This window comes from Accipiter gentilis, chromosome 28 (assembly GCF_929443795.1).
Source record: "Accipiter gentilis chromosome 28, bAccGen1.1, whole genome shotgun sequence".
Classification (NCBI taxonomy): domain Eukaryota; kingdom Metazoa; phylum Chordata; class Aves; order Accipitriformes; family Accipitridae; genus Astur; species Astur gentilis.
In genome coordinates, this window is record NC_064907.1 from 15152803 (window position 1) to 15170636 (window position 17834).

Below are 17834 nucleotides of genomic sequence, written 5' to 3' on the forward strand. Positions count from 1 at the left end.
AGGGACTGGTCCCCATCAGGGCACTGTCGGCAGAATCAGTTACCACCTCCCCTTGCTGGGAACTGAAAATTAAGATGATTGGGTTTATACGCTCCTTCCTCTGCTTCCAACCTCTAAATATATCTAGAGGCAAGCTCCTTTAGTTCCAAAGGGTGAAAGAGTTAACAGCAACTCACCCACCCAACCACCCTTGTAGTTACAACCTCATGCATCATGTAGTTGTATGTAACTGCAGGGACCTAACAGCAGCTTTTCCTGGAGGCCAGACTGACCAAGACTAACCAGAAGCCTCTGAAGCCACCTGGGGTTGACACTGCTTCTATTCAGCCCTAATTTCAAAGGGTGCTAGCAAGAATCTCATCCCCTTGGGCCCAGGAATTCAGACAAAGATCTGCCTAATAAAGTCAAAGATCAGGTAAAACCAGCAAGCCTTTGGAAGAGCATTACCACTTAAAACAGCGCACATATTAATCATGTAATTTTGGGATCGTGACTTTGGTACTCATGAATTACATTAGACACTATATCCATACATATCACCTCTCTTATGCTTGATTATGATTGTCAGTGCACGTTAAATGAAGTTGAAACCTTCTCTTTAAGCTCATGATATGTGCACTGGCTTGCAGGTAACGATGAGATAAACATTTGCAATTGCACAAATATCCATATAATAGTTTCTGAACTGGCTTTAACTCCTTGAGAAAGATCTTTTTAGTCACTGTTTTCAGAGCCATCTTCACATATCAGATCAAATATCTGGAAGCCAACAGAACGAATAGAAAAGAACAAACAAAAAAACCAATGACTGTCACTAAAAATCTAAAAGGTTCACATTTACAAAACCTTATCATTCCGATTACTTCCTTACAAAATGACACCAGCAGAACCATGAGGCTCAGAGGATAACAAGGATGATCAGAAACATGGAATACATTTCTTGAGAGAACCAACTAGACACACACTCCTCAGCTTAGCAAAAATCAAAGAAGTGAAGGTCTACAGGATAATGAGTGGCACAGATTGGATTATTTATCATCTCTCTAATCAGCCAACAGAGGAAGCTTTCTTACTCAAGCTACCACAGCTAGCATATTTTAAAAAGTAAAAACCAAAACCAAACAAAACACAACAACAACAACAACAACAAAAACCCCAAAACATTTTCTGTAGGATTTCATAACTAAATTGGGAAACTGCCAGGAACAAGACTGCTGTAGATGCCAAAATGCAAACATGCACAAAGAAGATCACAGATTCATGGTACAGCCCTTCAAGGGCTTTCAGAAAAAAAATGAAGATACAGGTATAATGCACTCTGAAAGAAATTCTGAAATTACAGAAAGCTAGAAACTGGGAGGAACCATCTTACACTTGTTATGTTCTGTGGCTAAATACCCCACAGCTGGAAATACAGATCAGATGATTTTTGCTCTAACTGTTCCCATACTCTAAGCATTACAGTAATTCTTCATTATGATTTGAAGGAGCTGGCATTTTACTCCTTGTTCCTTCTTGAAGCCTATACAGTTTGTCAATCCCTTTCCTGTTCTTTTAAGAGAAGTTACCAGCAGATGTGTTAGCTCAAAGTCATCTCACTTAATACAAAGCTAATGAATTTTGAAAGCACAAAAAAAATTTTAAAATCTATTTCCTTTCAGATTACATAACAAAAATAATCTTTATCGGCTACCACATCTACTCACATATTACTAGGACAAATAAGTTCCTTTTCTGCCTAATTCCTGTGCCATTAATATGTTTCTAATAACGTGCCTGTGCTCTCACTTATGCTTGGGAAGACTTCTCACTAAGCATCCTCAAAGTTAACTCATCATCTTCCTTCATCTTTTACCCTAAGCTTTATAGACATTTGAATCCAAATTCTTAATTTCTGTTGAAACAGACTTAATTTTGCTTCAGTTCCACCTTCCAGGAGACTGCATTAGAAGGAAATATACAGCTATTAAGGACATAAAAAGGATGTTAGTATGTAGTTAGACATGCATACTAGAGGCCAAAGTGATGAAAATTCTCATATGCACCACAAAGATTTTTCTCCTATCATTTACTGACATTACAATAAAACAGGTTTCTTTGTAAACTGCTTCTTAACCTGCTTTTCTTTCACAGGAATGTGAAGGTCAACATAACTAAAACTATTCCCCCACAAACAAATCAGAGTGATGACATGTGTGTATCAATAACAATAATATGGTAATCGTTCTTTTCAGTTCTCTTTATTTTCTCCAATCCTGAATACCAAAAGCATATGTATCTGTAAAGCCGTTAAACCAAACAGAACACCACAACTGTAGAGAAGTTAGATGACTGTGGAAAGCAAGAATGTAGTAAGCATAAAAAGATGGTTTATTCCCCTCCCCAAGATTAACATACTGGAACCTACAGCACATTTTCTCAAATATGTATAGCCAAATACAAAACCCCCCAAACCTTCACAAACCTGTACAAGTATTTTCAAAAAATAATACAGCAAATTCTAGATGGGTGTGTGTGGGTGTGTGCGTGTAAACAAGTCTCATCCACAGTAGTAAACTCTCTAGTGCTACCAATCTACCTGTTTTCTTTCCCACTTGAAGCAACTTTTTCCCACAATCCTTGCAGAAAGCAATAGTACCTTTCTGACGAAAACTTTGGGAAATCCTTCCCCTTAAGTAATAATTTAAGGAAAATTTTCAATTTTCACTGGAAAACCCCCACAAACCTACTACTGCTGCTTCAGTTCACCTGGGTGACAATAATCTTGAACTGAACTGCATGAGCATAACACTCTACTCTGAAGATCTCTTTTGTTTAGCTCTAAATGGTATCTGTTGTTACAATGCATAGCCAAAGCAGAGAACCATAGGGAAAAAAGTTTTGTAAGGAAGGCATTAGCCGATCAGAATTAGACAAATGGTGAATTGTGGACTGAAGAAAGGAAACATGACATTTAAAAATTCTGACACCTCAAGTACATCAGACCTAAGATTCAAAATGAGAAACACCTCCATTCTGTGCTTTTACAATACAGTTAAATAACCAATAGGGAAAAAAACCTAAGATCATAAAAACTGCATAAAGCAGAGAGAACTAAGTTTGGAGGCCAGAAGCGGAGCACTATTTACACATTTCAGTATTTTTTAAAAAATGTTAAATGAATTAGAATGACACTAGCAGTACTCTCATAGAGTGTGTCAGAAGAAACCCACCTGCCTGCTCCCACGCTGTCCCACGCTTGGACCTGCGCAGGCACTACTGTGCCATGGCAGGTCCCACGACAGACCTGGCTGAAGGCTAAGCTGGCCCCCAGCCCCAGCCCTCCTCCTCCCAAATAAAAGCTTTGTTTTCAACCAAATCAGCTCCCTCAAACGGTTTACAGCACGACTGTTAAAACCTACAGGAAAAGGGGCTGCTGGGAGGGTCAGTCACTGGGGGTGACATTATTCTTGTTAAGCTGTTGTGCCAACTTTTATCAGGTTACGGCAACTGTGTACCTGTGCTAACACAGCCGTAATCATCAGGGGCTGTTAATACATAGGGCAAATATCAAGTAGGCTTTTCACTGCTAGAAACTCAAAAGCCCCCTTTGAGAAGGAAAATAAGAGCCGGGAATTGTTCATCTTTTAAATACAAGAACATTCACCCATGTTTAGAGCACATCTGTGAACTTCCACTAGGGAAGTCGTCTTTTTAATAAGCAATACAAAAAAATGCCTAGGGAGTTTGACCTAAGAGAATATTTCAGTTTAAATGCTGCCCAATACCCAAATGGGTTAAAACAGCATGACATAAAATAATCAGTGTTTCTCTGCTGCAGCCTTAGACTCCACTGTTTGGTGAATAATGTGATTTTCAACCCAACAATTTAAACTGTTTGAATTCCTAGATCCTACTATAGGTCACCTATTGACTTGCCAAGCAGCTCTGAGCAGCATCTGCAGAGCAAGTGTGTTCTAGTGGAAGCCGAGTCCCAAAACAATAGCAAAATCAAAAAAAGGCCACATACATGCAGATTCCCACACAGAGAAGCAAACTACACAGCGGAAAAACATTTTCCTTTTAAGCTTTTGATAGCCTGCATGGCAAGCGCACCAAAAGACACTTCCCAACTTTGCCAAGGCCCACCCATTCCCCTTTTAATGTAAAAAATACAAGTCATCCTGACTTTAGCAAGGGATGGAGATGAAGAGCTTATCTAGAACTGAAGTAAATGCATCCTGTTAAAAAAAAACAACACACCTTTACTGATGTAATTAACACAAGGGAATAAAAATGTCCCCCTTTTTTTCCAGGAAGCTTAATTAGGTGTCCGAGTAAAAACATGAAAAGATTCTTGAAAATAATCTTCTCCATGCTTGGGCTTATTCATCTTTAAGACGGATGTACACAGGCAACGCATGCTGAGGAAAACCATTAGGTCCAGTACTCAGAATGAAACCATCCATTTGCATGAGATGCAATACCTGTATAAAGTTTTTCTTATCTTACACTTATCTTAAGAAGCAATTTAATGCTTCAAAACAGCACAAGTTGAAAAATGTTAACATACTGCACTTGCAAATTTGGCATGCACTTGAGTTTAGTCAGAGTATGAGAATAATTAATCCTAAATTTGCTGTGACTTACAGGTTGCTGCAGGAATTCTATGACAATGGGGAACTTTCGCATTTAGATGGAATTTTAATAGATCTTCTAATCCTACTTGGGAGGTAAAGGCAAACACAGGACACTTCTGCATACAGAAGTCTGCTTAGAATGGTAACTCAGGTCTTTATCCTAAATCTAAATGAAGAAAAGAGTGTGTGGGAAAATGTTTGTTTAAGGGACCAGACTACCTTGTAAAAAGTAAATAAACAATGAGTCCCCCTCACTGAAAGTAAGAATAAAAGGAGCTACAAGTCAAGAGGATAAGCAAAAAACTTAAGGTATGAAACAGCATCAATAAATCCTGCAATTAAAACTCTTCAAAAGTTCCATTTCCCTTCTATCTGGCTTAATTGAAGCTGTGTGGCCCACATTACTCTGTGTAACAATATTTAAAGTGGGACTGAAGAAAGATAGGCAAGCTTTACAAAAGAGGACTAGCTTTATTTTTGTCATAGTAGCCTAGTTTCAAATAGCTCTTATCACAGAACAAAAACTTGTTTAGGAAAATCTTACAAGATGGAGTCTAAAATTACAACCTGAGGATATAAATAAAAGCAAGGAAATAAAACACAGAGAGGCTTGTTAAGTTATTACACATTTGGATGACAATGATTTTGGGGAGTTTCACATCAGTACTGTTCATAGGTCACACGTTGCACAGTCCATGCAAATCTAACTCTTCATTTGAAATTAAATGAAAACTTCAAGTTACTGAAGTGGTACCAATTAGGCCCTAGTTTAGCATTACCGTTTTTCAACAATGTTCAGCCATGTTCTAATCTGTCTAATGCACATATGGAAAACTTAGTTCTAACAAGAGATACTTATTTTTCTGGTGGTTTGTAGCTGCATTGACAAGGGACCTTCTCAAATAACTGAGTAGACCCTACACACAAACTGACACTGAATCTGCTTCATCTGAAGTCTACGCATGTAATAAATACTGCAATTCAACTCCCAAGCACTGTAAAATACATAAATATTGTAATTCAACTCCAAACTGATAAGAAAAAAGTTGATGTGCCCCCTCTAGTACCTAAATTGAATATTTTATAAAATACTTATGAAACTTCCTAAATCAATTCTTTTCAAAGCAAAACCCCGTGACCTGTCAGAAGAAACAAAAACTACAGACTATATTCCCAAACCATAAAGTAACAATTAAATACTAAAATAGCAGAGGATTTCATGAACAAGAAAGTATACATGTAAGAGAGAAGATTTAGCAGTAAACAATTTCATTTGTTTCAGAGGATGTTTTATCATTCCTCTGCAACACTGAATAAAAAAAAAAAAAAAAAAACACACCACCACCATCCCCCAAAATAAACAAAACCCCCCAAAACCAAAACCCCAATACACTGACAATATCAAGAGAACTTCATCTGAAAATACAGCCAAAGACTGTGGAGCAGAGCACAGTTAACCATCTGGAACTTCAGCAAGAGCTTTCAGCTGTTTCAGAAAAAAAACCTATCTTATCTTGGAGATTAATGAATTCAGACAGACTGGAGCCCACAAAAAACGTCAACATTAAAATCTCACCTGAGAGACAGCAACTTTTACATTTTTTTATTACATATATAATATAAATAACATTGGTATTTACTGGCATATATGTTTTTATATATACACACACATTCTTCTCTACTAATTAAAAACCCTATTGTTAAGTACTTACATTTGGAAAATTAAGAAGTAACAAAAACTCCATGAACTTTTATAAATGTCTTCTAAATAAGCAGGACAACTGGAAAACTTAAGCTAGTATCCCAGGACATATCACCTGATATAAAGGAATTTAGTAAAGAACTTATTGAATAAACAAATTGACTGAATTACTTTCCTGTAGGACCTGAAATATTAGAAAAGTTCTGAAAACTCATGCAACTATGGCAATCCATAGGAGTTAAAGAGCAAATTTTGGCACCTCTGGTCAGCACAACTTCAATATCTAGAATGCCAACACAATATACTTAAGAGTCACAGCACTGACACAGGGTGGGGGGGAAACCACTAAAAAGAAAAAGAAAAAAAAAAGAAAAAAGGAAAAAAAGAAAAAAAGGTGTCCAACACTAGAGTCCCTCATTAAAAGAAAACCTGGAAGGTGAAGAAAGTAACACTCCCCCCAAAATATTAGGTTTGTTTACGGGATTTCAACTCTTCAAGGCACACAGACTGCAACCTCAAAAAAAAAAAATAATCTGGAAATTTGCTGGGAGCAGTAGGATGAAAGGAAAACAAAGTTGATACAACAGAGCCAAGTCAATCACGCATTTAATGTGTCAAAAGAAAAAAAAAAAGTATGCTCAGATGACTAAAATTTATGGCAGACAAAGGTATGCAAAGATTTCATACCTCTTGTCCAAATGGGTATTTGTCCCTTTTAAGCCTGGTACGATTCTCTGCTTGACTACAAAAATTCTGTCATGTTAAAGAAGCCAAAGGACTGAGTTGGATAGTACAATCTAACCTTGGCTTTTGAGACAGCCTAACAAGAAACAAGTCATTTTCCATCACATTCACTTATCATCTGGGCCATCTATCAAGCAACACATCAGCGTACAGCAGTCCATACTTGTTTTCACAATTAGCGTTATTTTGCAAGCTCCTCCTTGCTCTAACAGGACTGCGCCCTTAATACTGCATTTGCTTAAAAAATTACTATGAGAAATTTAGAAATAGAAGAGGCAGCATTAAAAAAAATTTACAGCTACTTCTATGGAGTAATCAGACCAATAAGGAAAAGAACGAGATAAACTACAGTGATCTGAAAAAAAAATAAAAACCCAACTACTCCTACATCAGAGGAATGTAAAATTGAGGATGTACAAGACTACAGCAGTAACGAATTAATAAAAATGACAGAATTAAAGGAAGTATTTAAGGAGAACAGATTTTATTGCTCGTGTTGCTATGTCGCAAGATGAATTTTATCAGACTTCCTTGTCAGTAACAAACATGGGAAACTTTGGCTCACATACATTACAACAGGCCTAAAATCGGGACACGCCATATAGCGCAACTGTATGTGAAGCAGCAGGTTGAATAACAGGAACATCAGATACAGTCTTCCTCACGGCAGCACCGCAGCTAGCCCACGAGCTGGTGACTCAGTCACCACGGAAGCATTAAAAGCAGGCAGAAGAATTCCCGCCCGCTCCTCCTTCCCGTTTGGTATTTGCCAGGACAAGCAGCCGTAACGGCACGGCAGGAACAACAGGCAGCTCCTGCTAGCGAGCTGCGTCGACGCGCAGCGGGGTTCCCGGGCGAGCCACCCGTGCCGTGCCACGCTGGGACCTGCCACCAGCGGCACGGTGGGCTGGAGGTGCCGAGACACCGCGCAGCCCCACCAGTACCCCGACCTAAAGGTACCAGGGTGGGAATGAAGGTCCATCTGGTGAGGAGGTGATGGCCTCTGAACAGTTAAGCTACTCCCATCCCCAAACATCACGTCCCACAGCTAGCTTGGGTGGACCACATACTAGCTGTGTTTTCTCCGAGGTTAATAATATTCTCGCAGTTTTAGTGATCTGTAGGATGAACTAGTTATTTCAATACCTATCATTAGAATTAAAACTATGAAAACTATTACAAAAACACTTCTCCAGTTGTTAGGAATGACAGCAAAATTGTAATATGAAGTAATTAAGGAAAAACTATGCATTTGCAAAACATGTTTGCAGGTACGGCACCTAACCAAACCGGTAACGCTCCAGACAATTCACAGTAAGGTCTTGTCATAACTTGTTCTAAACCATCATGTGCCCATACCTGTTTAGCTTCACGTACTTTGTTTATCACTCCAATAAAACTGGAGTGATTAACAGCCTCCAATAAAGACTGGCAGAATCACATTTGACTAAAGAAAAAAAATACACTTCAATAACAAGGTTTTTTTAAGTACGTTACATGTATTAAAAACTACTTTCATTTACATAAAATGCAAGAAAGTCTTCCTAATGATCTTTCAATACCGATTTTAAGATTTCTGTCTTAAATACGTGAATATTTAAATGGTTTCAAGCTTCACATAAATAGTAACATGAAAAAGTAGTCCTGAAGTGAAGGAATCTTCACTCCCCAGTGAAAGTTCGACTGAATCCAGAAAAAAGTGCCATACAGTTACCAACCTTTTCAAAGTAATATTCCAATTAAGTGGCTTCAGATACCAAGACTACATGTCAAAACACTCCAACGTAATGCAAGTTCACGTAAACCATTGGAGAATTTTTTAAAATAAATAGTTTTCAAGGCTTTCTTGGATTTTGCATAATTACGCAAACATTAAAGAAGATTTCATTTTAATAATGTAGATATCACACATATGTGTATGTATATACATACACAAATATACCTTGCTGAAATATTAGGACCTGGTATCTCTCATAACATTTCAAGGATGATACTGTTTCCCCAAGTTGGTCTTTTTTGTGAAGCTTCTGTTGTATTTTATAAAAACGAAACAGTTTAAAACCAGAATGAATCCCTGCAACTAAAACGTCTTTAAACAAAACAGGACAGAAATGTAGCTATCAAGCCTGATACCAGCCATCAGGCCTGAAATCTTTTATCTGTCTACGCCCAGAGTAGATTTTACTGATTTTTATCAAGGCTAATTCTGATTCCAGACTCTTAAGTTTACACGGACGATCTCTTGTAAGTTTTTATAAACATCCTTAAAAGCAAGTTTATGCAACAGAATCAAGTCTCAGTCTGACCTCCCTGTCATTAGTCTAGAAACATTTAAATAACCCAAGCTTGTACACATTTTAAAGAATATCAGTTTACTAAACTTATGCAGCCAGTTTACAAATGTAGTCTCTAGGAGGCAAAAGCAAAGGTTTCTGATCACCCAAACACATTCCCTAAAGCTACATGCATTTTGTAGGTTGTATCTGGATGAGTACGTACTTATCTACTTTAGGTACCGAACATACTACATCTACAACTCATTGAGCTACTTGCCGTCAGCCCAGAGGAATGGGAAAGGCCAACTTTATAGCTACTGGTCCTGCCTCCAGTGAGGGCAAACTTCTCTGGACTTGAAGATCAGAACCCCCCCCACACACTTTCTCAAAGGAAGCAAAGGCCTCGGCTGCCTCAAGACCAATGTAGAGGCTTTGGAAATCTGTCATTATTAGACAGAATACTTCATCGCATGCCTTATATAATTTCCAAATATAAATGAGGTGAAGCAGCCTACTCTATGTAAAACTGGTCTGTTAGTTGTGGCTACAGCTGCTTGGAGTCACGTCATACCCTGACTTAAAAAAAAATTTAAAACTGACCCATGCTCCACATATGTAAGCTTCTGCTTTCCCCTCTCATTATCCTCCATGGTAGGGGGAAAAAACCCAAACATTTTTGGAGTTGGACAAACTACTGTCACAAGTGGGCAAAACTTTTCCCATTAAACAAAACAGGCAGGGAAGATTCAAACTTTGGTGACAATCAACGTTATTTACAGGCAAAGAAATATCAAGCATTTAACATCTATGAACAATTCCATCGCAGCTTTTAAGTTGCACTGGGTGGGAAAACAGATGAAAAGTGTCTTACTATTCAGAGGAAAAAAAGCTAGATTGCAAGCTGTACAGTATCACGGGACTCTGAAGCATCTGATGACCTAAAAATTCCACATCCACTGCATCCAGAAGCTCTATTTACAAATGGCCTCAAAAGGTGTAAGGAGAAAGGACTAAAGAATTTTGTTGTTCTCTTTAATGGAATAGGCGTTACCTGTTACTTTTTTTATAAAAGAATGTTTGCAATCAACATTGACTTGCACCACCCCTCTACCTTCCTAAAGTGTGCTTCTCCCAGGAGATAAAAGACCAAAGAAACCAGGATGTTTGGTAACAGACTTCCCAAGATGGCATTAATAAAATACGCAGCACTGTAGTCTTGTGCATATGTTGTCTTTTAAAAAAAACCAAACAACAAACAACAAAACAAAAAACCCTGTGGTATTCAGAAACCTTAATAAGGCAATTAGATAAACATGGAAAGCAGGCATGCTGACACAAATAGCTGCAGTACCTTCTGTGTTACACAGAAGTATATCAATTTGTAACAATGTCATTTCTCTCACACTCTGGAAATTGAGTGGTTCTAAAACATACCTTCTTTAATGAAAACCAAAGCAATTAAACAAACTAGCTAAGGCAATTGGCCTAAAGTCTCATTCTGAGACTGGAATCAAGAATGCAACAGTTCCTAATTGTGCTTTACTCTTGCTCTCATGAAATGGGAAAAGTGGTAAGTAAAGGGAAAATGCTTCATATACAAGATTTGTACAAGACTAAGCAAGTTTTATTCATTAGTCTTTCTTCACCTTTCTGGAAAGGAAGCCTCTTATTATTATAAATGCTGCAAATTAAGATTCATATGAAATCCTCAAAAGCATAAAAGCACTCTAAATTTTTAACTAAAGAAATTAAATACATGAGCCTGTTTGATTTAATTTCTCTTTTGTTTCAAAGGAAAAATCTTCTCCTGAACTCAAGGAAAATATATTGCTTAAGCTCTATTTCCCCAAACAAGGGTTAACTTTTTAATGTACATTTGCTATAAATACTCTAGGAGCAATGACACACTAAGGGCTATTAGAGTTATGTACCAATCTACAAGTCGTATTGGAGATTCTGTGATGCTCTTCCCCGTTAAGGCAACTGTGAACTAATGCCTCAGCTTAATTATGTCTGTGGATAGGACTTTACAGGCCAGACATACTGAGCAATCTATTTTGGAAAAAACCTATCCTATATCGCTGCACTTTTTTTAAGAAACGGCGCTTGGCTCTATAGCCGAGCACAAATTACAGCCAAGAAAACACCCACAGCAGAGTCTTCCACATAAAGCTGCTCTGCAGTTTCAGATGGATACAACTTAATCCAGTATCACTGTGTACACTATCACGTACTAGTAAGCACCTAAGTTTCAACTCCAGTTGAGAGGATTATTCATATAGGAAAAAGTCTACACAGAATTTGTTAACTTCTGAAAGTCTCTTCTATTAATAAGAGTAAAAAAAATTAAAATTAAATGCTGTATTAGCATGTATCTAAACAGAATTTTGGAAGTTATCTGAATGCCAGAATTGCATGAAGCCTGGTAGAGGAATTCTAGCTAAACCATTTGTGCGCTCTAACTTTTCCAGACTTGCTAGCAAGTGCCCGCATACAGAAGGTATTAGCGCAAGGAAGAACTGGCACATAAATTTTAAAACTCGCTTTCTTCCAGAAGGCATTGAATACAAATGTCTGGGTGACCCATTTGCAGTATCAATCTAAATACAGGCGAATTAAAAAAAGAAAAAAACACTCCACTTGAGCAGAGCTGCGGTCTCACAGCTAGTGAGAAGAAAAATCATGCTGTGCTGGCATAAGTTTTGGTTTTTACACAGCATATGAAAGCATTAGCAAAATTTTATAGAACATCTACAAGGTACCAAAATTTAACCAAAAGCCCTGCTGGAAGTCATTTATCAACAAGAAACAGGCAAATTGCTAACACATAGCTACTTATTTGTTCATGATGAAAAATAAACTGGCAACATACATTCTATCTTATTCCTGCAAGACTGAGAAATCTGTACTGGAAGTGACAATTAAATACTACATTTTTACTTCAAGTTCCTCCTCAGAAGCCTGTTAAGGCAGCATCAGTAGTTCAGACCACTGATGTGAATTAGTAACGAGCATTAAAAACAACCCTGAAACAAAACAACTTCTAAATCTTCTTACTTAAACATTTCAATTAATTCATGCTGGGAGGAATGGGCAAAAATTTTCCTTAAATACTTAGAAAGCACAGCCACAAGAAGGCTTCAGATACTGAGGTACCTGAAATCTTAAGACATCTTAAGACCTGGAACACAAGCAAAGACCTAACAGTTAAAAAAAAAATAATAATCCCATCAACTGTCTATATCAAATTTTTCTATTATGTTACCAGTATTAACTATATGCCTAATTTTCAATTTTTTTTTTTTTAGGGGGTGGGGGGAAATAATTAAATGAATGTTTAAGGCTATTCCTTCTACATAGATCACCTAAAAGATATTTGTAGAACAAACTTTCAGAAAAATTCCACATTGAAATTGATATTCCTCGTAGGCTCAAACCCTCCTTAAATTTAACACCTTTAATTGGCTGTTAAATATAAAATTATGAGCAACAGTTTAGAAAATAAAGCAACTTAGAATGATTTAATTAAACCTTAAGAACAAACAAGGTTGCCAATTAATATAAGTTACTTATGGTTAAGATGCCACACACTTGTTTTTAGAAAAGTAAGCCCTTTCCCCAGAATATTTATTGAGGAACTGTCACACTCAGTGCTTGAAATGCTTCTATTAAAAAAATACCTTATCACCATCTCATCCTATTTTAGCAAGCGCTATGAAAATATTTAATCTGACCATCCATTAAAAAAACCCCTAGAAAATACACTCTGATTTATATGCCAGTAGGGGCATACACGTATGTATTTTAAGGTGCTTGTATATATTTTAAGGTAGCTGTTTCTGTTCTACTAATAAAAGATAACTGAGCAAGAAGTAGAAGTGTGCCATACTTTAAAGGACTAAATCGTAGCATACTAATGAATATAACCAGCATGTGAAGATTAATCAACAAAACCTGCTCTATCATTCTTGCAGAACATGGGAATTCTTTCTTTTGTGCAGTAAACAGAATTTAAATGCCTTCACTCTGTGAATGTGTTGAACATAAGATATCCTAACTGCAACGTATTTGCATGTTCTGGTCTTTTCAGAAGGGCCTACAGAGTATTAAAAATCCTATATATACTGTCTGGGATGTCAATTTTAATTATTCTACTAAAGCTTTATAAGGGGAAAACAGACTTTTAGAGGAACCTGGATTAAAGCCAACTAATATGACAAGTAAACAGATCACAGGTCATGCTATTCATGCTCTGCCACAGTAAAACAGCAGTTATCACACCTAAAACTTTCAATATTAATAGTCACTTCCACAAAGTTGAGGAGTGCCTATGAAGAACAAGCTAAAAAATTAGTTTTTTTCTTTCTAGATTTTAGAAAGTTAGCTACTAACACATCTGACTACATTTAACTGCATGCTGTATTACATTGCTGCTACACGAACAAATAACTACTGGCAGGTTTAAACAAGCAAGAGAGCAGGAGAAAGTACAGGGATAGTATTTAAAACTTCAGAGAAAAACAGTCCCAACAGAAACCTGAACAGACTTACCATGGATTCTGTTCTTCCAACAACAGAAAACCACATTTTGATCTCCGGGACTACAGATCCTTGAAAGAAAAAAAACAATTCTCCACTTCTCTTTCAGCCCTCAACAGCAACCACCGCTCTAGTCTGCTGGATTTTCCAAGATACCCATCAAGATAACTGGGAGCTGGATGCTATGACACAGTGTAGCATTTATCAACACCAGCTATAACCAATACAATATTCAGACTCTTACGTAATCAGTTATGCTGTTCCGACTTCCATTTACTTTAGAGGCTTTACTAAACTTTGAAAACTGCTAGAAAAAACAAAAAGGGAGCCCTTTTGTACAAAAGACAAAAACCCCCTCCAAATTAAACAGGAAGTAATGTGCTGGCCCACAGATGGCTGAGAAGTCACATGTGAAAGCCCCCAAAAAGCGATATATTTTTAAAGTAAACTGCATGCACACGCTGCTTCCAAATCATCTGGATTTCATAAAAACTCAACCGCAATGTGGTTGGGAGTCAGGCAGCTTTTAACATCAAAACATCTTTCAGGGTTAGAGCAACCAAATTCTGCACACAACCTCAAAAAGCAATACTGTTCCCGATGCCCAACCACTCCTACCAACTACATTTCAATATACCTATTACAAAAGCTACTGCTAATAAAGCTACAGGAGCATTACTGTAAGAAAACATGCAACACCTTCAAAAGGAGCAAAACAACAAGTTACCTTTTTGGATCACATCTGAAGCTATACAATTTAACTTTAAATAAAAATCAAAATCTGTGTGTTCAGTTTAAGAAATGCTGTTAGGTATTTTCCCAATTTAAAAAAACCCAAACAAACCCCACACAAACACAACACTGTTTACAGTGCTCTGGCAGCTAACAGTTGTTTCATAACCAAACTTGTTTTTTCTGGTATGTTTGCATATAATGTACATGCTTACTACATGCTTGCTCAAAGGGGCTCAGGAAAGACCCTTACAGCAAAGTGAGGTGAACTAGGTGACGCGCAGCATTCCTGCTCTCTCCAGCACTCCTGGCAGGCCTTTAAAACTTCTATTTCACGGCAACTCATATTTTATTTAATTAAAAAGTAATGCACTTAAACATTTTACCTGTCATTAGGTTGAAAGATGATCAAATAAGGGGTCCCCAGGGACCTTAGCCTAATGGATAAACTGCTTTCCCTTTCTTCTCTCATTAACACCTTCATATACTCCTTGACTTACCTCCTTTGGTTTTGTTTTTACATTAATGTCAATGTGTTTGCAATCACCTTGTATCACAAACTGAAATCATCTATCATAAGAATAAGCAGGTGCACAGCATTTCAATGCAAGTTGCATCACTTCTCTGCTTGTATAACCTTAGCTTCAATTCCAATCAGCTTTTTTGATTGCAGCAGAGAAGGCATGACAGTAGCTTGGTAATTAAGAACATTTGGTGTGGAAGGGGTATGTAAGGTATGGTATCTAAATTTCCCCATTAAAAACTCTTAATTGGCACAGACTTTATCTACAAAACCCTGCAAACTTGCAAAAACTCAGAAGAATTATCAAATGATAAATTCATTGTATGTTTCCTCAGAGATGAATATAGATTACTAGGAAAGTGCAGATTTTTTGCAATGGGTAGAAGGAAGAAAAGCAGTCAGTAGGAATTATTTTTGTGATCTCTGAGAATCTGCCCATTTCATCCATCTCTAGAATGCCACCAACCTACATTTTAACCAACTTCATCTAAAGCCAGTGACAAGTACAAGGAGCCCAATAAGACTTAACAAGAAAGGCAGGTCAGCACTGACATGCAAAGGCATTCTTACAGCCTGTTACCGGGAGCAACTATTTTGTCACATCACAGGAAAAAAACCTACTGTTTTCCTAACCAAAGCTGAATAGATTCAGGGTCATCTTTCACTGGTTGGAGCAGGGCCACCTGTTGACCAGCCGCTGCATCTTCTTCAATTACAGCACTTTTGAAGCACTCTAGAAACCAATAGTTCAAGAAATGTAATTGGGTCAGCAATCAAACTGGGATCCTGTGCACGGCAGCAGTAACTGTATTTCTCAAACTGAATATGAGCTTTCATTTCTTCAACTGTAAGGTCCTTTCATACAAGCATTTGATAGCCAACCTCTTACTATTAAAAAAGTTAGGAAAACCTAAATTTATTCTCACACTCGCCTCTCCCTCTCATTTCAGATATTCTATCCGGTTAATGTTTGGAAAATTTTAACAAACAGCCTACTGGACTACTTCTTCCATTTTTGTCGGCCAAAGGAAAAAAAAAAAAAGAATTTTAATTTTTATGCTGGTAAAAGATACATGACTGGAGACCTGTTGGAAAAATTATTCGTAAAAGTCAGCAAGATAGGAATGGAAAGAAAAAAAAAAATCCACCCACTATCGCTAGCTTCTCAGTCACACTCACTCAGTTCTCTCATCTGTTCTGCTCTGGCCAGATTGAGAAAATTAATGTCTGTGTATTCTTCCTTACTCTGTTGTTTTTATGGAGCCTATTATGGGAAAAACATGCTATTAATTACTTACAATAAGCAACTTTGAAACCCTGAAATAACCCCTTGAAAATAATCCTATTTAACTACTACAGCAACTTGTTTCAACACTTAATGCAAGACGATTATTTCTATTCAATGGACATTCTGCTGACTTCAAATTTAGCCAAAGTTTCTATTCTACATACACTGAAACTAAAATAAAAATCTGCCTTTTGCTTATTTCAGATCAAGATTTAAGATATAATCGTATTAAAGTCAGAATTCCAATACTGTGGCAGGCACACAGCAGCAAGATGAAATGCAATCACTGCCTGAACCAGCGAGTGTTTCTGCAACTGTGCTGAGAGGAAGACTGCTGCTTCCATCACTGACCACGTTAAAGAAATCATGAAATTGGTTAAATAACTTGTAAAAAACTTTCAAATCAAGCTTACACACTGACTAGTAGCACTGTTACATACTGCTAATGGAAGTTAAAGAGTGTCAGTTGTTAAAACAGCATATAGAAGCCAGCCAGCTCCAGTGAAAAGGGAAACTTCCCCCCCTGCTATATCCTGCTTCTCTCTACATGAGAAATCAGATTTCACAGTTTAAAGTGGAAAAAAAAAATAAATTTCCACTACACATTTTGAAACATTCAACAGAAATGCAGATAGCAGTCAGAAGCTTGGTACATATTTAATCTGGCGTATCTCAAGATCTAGTATTTGCTTCTCAAATTATTAACCCACTCCACCAAAATAACAGCAGAATATTGAGTTACATTTTTCAGATCCTGAATAGTTTCCTCAATAACTGCTGATTGTTAGCAACATACACCTGATACCTGGTATTCCTTCACAGATGTCAGAAATAAATCTTTAAAGCTGATACCATGCAAGATTACTGTTTCAAGAACAGACTACGAAATGAGCAAAGTTGTAGAAGAAAAAAAATAGCGCTGTTTAGAAGCAATTAACTATGTGAGATAACTTAAAAGCAGTAGAACAATCATGTTTTCAGCCCATGCACTAAGTGCCAAGGAGAACTACAGCATTCTGAAGTTTCATGTACTACACGGTGAAGAGACGTAGGAAAGACTTGTTTTATCTGTTCCACACCACATAATGACAACAAGGACTTTTGGATATCAATGTTGCATAATTTATAACAAGCTTAAAACGCAAAGATTTTCTCTGCTATGTGACCCAGTTAATAAAGCAAAACCAACCAACTAGTGGAGTCCTCCATCTGGTGGCTGGAGTTGTATATGCATTCTATACATTACTATCTAGTGCTACTAAGAGTAGTATACACCCACAATTTCAGCAAGTCAGGGCAAGAGATACACCCTCCTTCACAAAGCTACTTAACACACTAGCTCTCTACTATAAAGAAGCAAAACTGAAGTCATACATGCATCTGTACACTGTGAAAAACATAAGGTGTTGTC

At 37.2% G+C, this 17834-nt stretch overlaps 1 protein-coding gene across 24 annotated transcripts in view; it reads right to left on the bottom strand.

Moving 5' to 3' along the window:
• AFDN (afadin, adherens junction formation factor) overlaps positions 1 to 17834 on the bottom strand; it is a 132506-nt gene that overhangs the window by 25862 nt on the left and 88810 nt on the right. The gene's annotated exons all lie outside the window — the stretch shown is intronic.